Source organism: Corylus avellana, chromosome 11, assembly GCF_965113065.1.
Source record: "Corylus avellana chromosome 11, dhCorAvel1.hap1.2, whole genome shotgun sequence".
In the NCBI taxonomy this organism is placed as follows: domain Eukaryota; kingdom Viridiplantae; phylum Streptophyta; class Magnoliopsida; order Fagales; family Betulaceae; genus Corylus; species Corylus avellana.
Window position 1 is genome coordinate 16,607,472 of NC_142500.1, and position 5,951 is coordinate 16,613,422.

Below are 5,951 nucleotides of genomic sequence, written 5' to 3' on the forward strand. Positions count from 1 at the left end.
TTATTATTATTATTTTTTTTTTTGTAAGAAACAGTCTTTAATTTAATTTGTTCCTTTTTTTGATTCTCAAAGTAGGGTTAGCGTCGTAGCGCGTGGAAGTCAAACAAGATTCAAATTCTGCAAAAGATAAACTACTTTAAACAAACAAACAAACCAGCTTAAGTTGTTGCCAACGTTTGAAATTTTGTCTTCTTTGTGAATATGGTGAGTGACGTGAGTCATTGATCATGATCGAATAAATTTAATCCTATTTTACAGTAAAATAGGCCGTGTTAAAAACTTAGCTAGCGACTTATGCAGTTGATCCAGTCATGGCTGGTCCATGCGCACCCAAGTTTTTTCTTATAAATATCAGCGAGAGACATTCAAATTAGCATCGCAGTCTTTAAACTAGCTAGCAGCATCAAGATGCATTTTCTCCGAAACATCTTTCTAATTCTCTACACCCTCGCTTAATTATTTTTCATTTGGCTGGGAAGTGCAAGAACAAGGCTAGCTGTGAAGTTACATAATTAAGCATACTAGCGAGGCACTTGCAAATGACTATATTCACACATTTGCTCCAACTTTTTCAGGGATTTCACCCTCAAGTGCTGCAGCCACCTCCCGACGCAGAAGCAGCCCCTCAACCACTTGATTTGGAAGTGCACAACCACATTAGAGATTGGGCTAAGATAATGGTCGCCTTTTGCTTAGCATCCCAACCTGCAATAGCTCTCACATATGCCCAAGTTCACTCCAAATTCTCTCCAACCTTCCACGTGCTCTCTTTCGAATTCTTATTATGCTTTACTTCCTTCTTCGTCAGCAAATTCATGAATTCCAAGTTTCCTATGATAGCCCAAGTGCTCGACCGAGTTGGTGTCTTCTTTGCAGTGACAGCTTTCTTCACAGCCACTACAATTCCATTTCCTCTCTGCCTCCAAATTATCACTTGGCTGGTCTACGCCATCTCCTTCCTCGCGGTTTTAGTTTCCATTATCTTCTAACTAGAATATTAGTCGTTGACTAGTATCAAAATAAAGGGAATGGGGCAGTGGAAGAAGGGGAATTAATGGAGGCAGTGGTGTCGATTTTCTTGAAAGCAAAATGGCCTTCAGTAGATGGTTTTTTTTTGTGTTTTCCTTAGCAAATACAACAAAAGGGAAGCGTTAAACATATGGGTTTCTAGAGAATATAAGAAATCTAGTGTTTTCGTTCTAATGGGTTTTGGTGTTACAAGTTGACTTGGCTGGTTGTTATTCGAGAGCACAAAAATGGTGAATTTGTGCCGCAACCCTTAGAGGTTGCTCTCAAGCCGATATAGTGAGCCACCTTACTGTTAGAAGGAAGGAAAAATTATCTAATCAATGGCACAATACATATCACCATATAATAAAACGAATAAAGAGAAGACAAATGTAAGACCCTCAAACACCATCATATAATTTGTTCATCCGGAAACTAATAAAATTAGCATCGATCAGAACCATAACACGACGTACATCCAAATTAAAGACAACATAAACTACATCCATAAATTAACAAGACAAGACACATGCAAAGCAAAAACAACTTATCGCAGGTAGGTAACATAAACGACATTCATATGCAACAACAATTCAAACAAGCAAATATTTCTCATGCATACCCATGTCCAATCAATGCGAGAAGCATTTTCTCATAGTCTCCAGAAGTGTCTTTGGCAATTGCATGATCCAGAGGAACGCTGTTCCTCCGATGGTATTCTTCTTTGATTCTTTGAATGTCAACCTCCGCTCGAGTGGCGACCACTCTTGTAAGAGCCCATTCATCTGTCCCCAGCTTGTCGATTGCCAGCCGCAGAAGCTTCTAAAAATATTTCTCAGGGCAGGTCAAGCACTTGATTGTTGCTCTCACTAATTTCAGGTACTCGTCATCAGGACCACTCTTCAAATCCTGCAAACAGCCACCCATTATCACTTTGAATATATAGCAGCAGATAATCATTCACGTTCTTCATGCCTCTAATCCAAGATTTAACCGTTGCACTTTAGTAAGTTTTTACTATCAATTTTGACACACTATAAAAATTAGAAAACCATTCATCACAATCCTAATGGCAGCACATATATCTCATGAGAGATGTTAAAATACCTTGTTGATAGAATTTCCGAACTCATTGTTGTAGCGATTGAGGGTCGCATTAAGCTGTGCTTTACTCCTTGTAGTCAGAATTCTAATGAGCTCCTCATCATTATAAGCTTTCTCAGAGATCTTCTCATGAAGAATCTTAGCCTCTGATTTTGCCAAAATCATATTCACCTCATCTCTCTTGTATCGGAATGAGCTCACAAGGGGCACCAAAAGCTGTGATGGAAGCAGAGTTAATCTATCAGCCAATGCATAGATTACAATCATAGCAAAGAAAGACAAGAAATTTCTAGGTAGGAATGAAGAAATGCCACCTAAAATGTAAAATAAAAGGGAACATAAGTATTATAATCCCACTTTTTTGGTCCTCAGGGTGATAATTGGTAGCCATATCTTCTCCAGGGGTCATATCAACCATTAGTTTCTATCAAGATGCTAATGTAATTGAAGTACCTAATTTATGCCAATTTATTAACAGCCACGATATATTTCTTATCCTATAGTTTTGAGCCCAACTATGCGTTAATCCGGTGAGATTTTTTAAATGTGGGACTCAATCTTTTTATACTCACACGCGTATACTCAACATGATGCAGTAATCCGGTGAGAGATTTCTATCCTGCAACTTGAATCAATTTAGTGATGATTTTAGGGTTTATGGCTGTACCTTGCGAAAATCCCCAGAAGTATGATATGCAACATCTTCTTCGAGGGATTTCTTAAACGAGCATGATATGCCTGCCTCACCGTAAAGAGGCCAAGAGAAGACCTAGCACAGGCTATTTCCATGAGAACCCAATTGTTTGAAGTCAACATCTTTGTTGCTTCATTAGCCAAAAATGCATCACGCTCAGCAGGATCCAGAGTCCACAACAGTACAATCCGCTGTTTGACACAAAGAAAATGCAGAAACAAGAGAAAAAGCAATCATTTCATAACTTCTTCAGCTATATAAAATGATTGTTTCAAACATTATCATTTGAACAAATGAAAACCACATCAAAATCTGACCTCAAAGTCATTAGAAAGCTCTTTGTCTAGTGCTTTAAGAAGATCTTCCCCATAAGTTTCCGCATAGATCTGCCTAATTATCTTCCTCTGAGCTACATTCCTGTGAGCCAATATGGATATGATCAGCCCCTCATTGGTTCCCCATCCTGCGACATGTTATCACCACAGCTCATTATGGATACACCCAAAAGAAATGGAGAAACGCTTTACAAATTACAATCAATAAATGAATAAACCAAACAAATGCAGAATTCTTAATATGTCATCTCGGCTACTGGAATCAGAAAGATCAGAGATTTTGCTCAAGGATCTATGGTGAACTTGAAAATAATCCCAAGTTCACCAGTGAATGGGCATACATCTTGTACAACGAACCAAATCCAAACTGTGTGGCATAATAGCATAAAATCCGACGGGATTTCTTTTGGTTTTCTCAAAAAGAATGAGGAAAAGAAATGACAGGCTTAAAGATCGTTCCTTAGATTTTCTTCTGTTTGATTTACTTCCTACTTTCTAAAACAAACAGTGCACCATTGAAAGGAAGAAAAAATGTCAAAATGAACAAAAGCAATCACGATCACAAGCACATTAGCTGATGAGCAGACTGGATTTAGAAAACTTAAAATGCAATTATAATTAGAACCCAGAAACAGAAACTCAGCAGAGAGTAATATATTCAAAGCAGATCAAACGAAATGGTGAAAACGATCTGACAAATAAAAAAGAAAACTTAAATGGCAACAAATCACATTATTAATCAGAATTAGCAGCAAACAAACAGATTAGACATGGGGTCAGATTCAACTGATCAACCTTGGAAAGCCTTTCGAAGTTGCTCGGCGTCCTCGCCCGGTGAAGGAGATTCTGGTACTTTGAGGGTCGCCATTGCTTCTCTCTGTTGCATAGCTCAGTGGCCATGATATCTTTGGCCCTCCTGAAATTGTACCTCAGTCAGTGGCTGCTGCACGCACCTTGGAATCAAAAGAAAGTAGAGACATGGCGGAGCCTGGACCTCGAAATGTACGGACGTCTGTCAAAATTTCAAATGTAAGTATTTTGTGAGCATGACAGTGAATCCTTCATTGTCTTTATATCTCATTCCACCAAGTATTATAATTTGGATGAGAAGTTAAACGGTGGTCATTGTGTTAGTACTCTCTTCTAATGCACTATGCAAGGTAACTTTGTAGGCTGGATCTAATATTGAGTGAATGAAGTGTTAAATTTTATGCATTCCTAAATTGAAAGCTTTTGGAACGAAATGGACCTGAATTCCCATGCTTGAGAAATGTCAGAAGAGGATCCCATGACAATAATTTCAATTGCACTCCTATAATAAGTACCACGCATCCTGCTTGATTTTCTAATTTGCATTCCTTTCTTTGCTTGAATGTCCATTTTTGGTATTTCCATCCAAATTATTGCAAATTGAATCCTATCCCTAGTTTCTTTCTACCAGTTTTTTCTGCTAGATGCAAGACTATTTCAAGTGTTTATATCCAATCTCTCTCTCTCTGTGTTTGCTTTTGAAAATTAAGATGTACACCTGTAACACCTTTGAGCACAATGTATAAAAGGAGGATGTACAATGGCTCTTCTTTTTTATAGGCTGATAGTATAAAATTCAAACATTTTTCAAAATGGATGTGTTTGTGAATTTTCATATCTTTGGTTTTCAGCTACACTAACAAACTCATATTTTACTTTCGTTTGTCAATTTTACAGCCTGCTGGAGGCCAGAGTAATTTTATGTTTAGTGAAGAACCATTTGGCAAGACAGCTAAAAAAATACATAACCAGAAGTTTGCTGAGGTGACAGGCAATGGTATGGGAGATGTTCCTCCTGGATCTGCTGAAATGCCACTGAGCACGGCTAAAATGAGAGAAATGAGTGGCAGTAACATCTTTGCTGATGGAAAGGCAGAGTCAAGGGACTATTTTGGTGGTGTCCGCAGGCCCCCCCGGTGGTGAGAGCAGCATTAGATTGGTTTAAATTATCAGGAAATGGTGTTTTCTTAATACCCTTTTGTGAACTTCTGTGTTTACGTATAAAGCTTCCATGCTTGATGAGGATTAAGATTATTGTACGTTTGAGTGAATGTGTACTTTTATATCCATGCATTGTTAGGCTTTAACATCTATAGGAGTATGGGAAGTCTATCTATTTACCTATGAATTAGGTAATAATTTAGTGAACATTTTAGCCTTTCATTGTTCCTTTTGTTTTTTCATTTCAAAACAATAATATTAATCAACAACTCAAAACACAAGAACTCTCTTTTTCAAATATTATATATATATAAAACACTGCGACAATTGGACAAATTCACTCAATTGCTTGCCAACTGGGAGAATTAGACAAAAGCTGCTGTTTTCACGAGTTGTGCTAAAAAGCTGTATACTATTAACAAGCAGCATGCTCCATATGTCAGATGCACGAGCTGGGGCCATGTGAGCTACTTGGAGTAACAAGGAAAGTGGCATTTCATTTTGTGCACGGTGCAGGAATGCTGCAGAAGTTGTTGCCTGGGCAAGTATCATTGCTTGATTGGTCAGATCCAAAGGTAATTTTAAAACAACAATAATCTACATCCTCTAAAATTCTTAGAATATTTTACTATGTATTTTGTAAAAATATCTCAACCATATTTTTCCACATTCTAAAGGATCTTGATCGTAAGTTTTAGAGGATCCTGATGCTAAGTTGTAGACAAAAGTGGTGGCCATCACCAGGGAGGCTAGCCTCCAACAGTTTTTTTTTTATTGTTTTTTAGAAATACTTTTCAATATACCAAACAAAATTTCTTCTGTGAAACCCACAGAGAACA

General features: G+C 37.7%; 1 long non-coding RNA gene and 1 pseudogene across 2 annotated transcripts; one reads left to right on the forward strand and one right to left on the reverse strand.

Moving 5' to 3' along the window:
* Positions 1 to 1,480: 1,480 nt before the first annotated feature.
* LOC148583163 (annexin D2-like) lies at positions 1,481 to 4,033 on the reverse strand (annotated as a pseudogene). Its single transcript, XR_015909432.1, has 5 exons — positions 3,937 to 4,033; positions 3,124 to 3,269; positions 2,780 to 2,997; positions 2,116 to 2,328; positions 1,481 to 1,917 (listed from the first exon to the last, which is right to left on the reverse strand). The product of XR_015909432.1 is annotated as an annexin D2-like (transcript).
* A 1-nt stretch (position 4,034) lies between these two features.
* LOC148583164 (uncharacterized) lies at positions 4,035 to 5,231 on the forward strand. The gene is made up of 2 exons (XR_015909433.1): positions 4,035 to 4,170; positions 4,849 to 5,231. It is a non-coding gene; the product is annotated as an uncharacterized LOC148583164 (long non-coding RNA).
* The last annotated feature ends 720 nt before the right edge of the window (positions 5,232 to 5,951 follow it).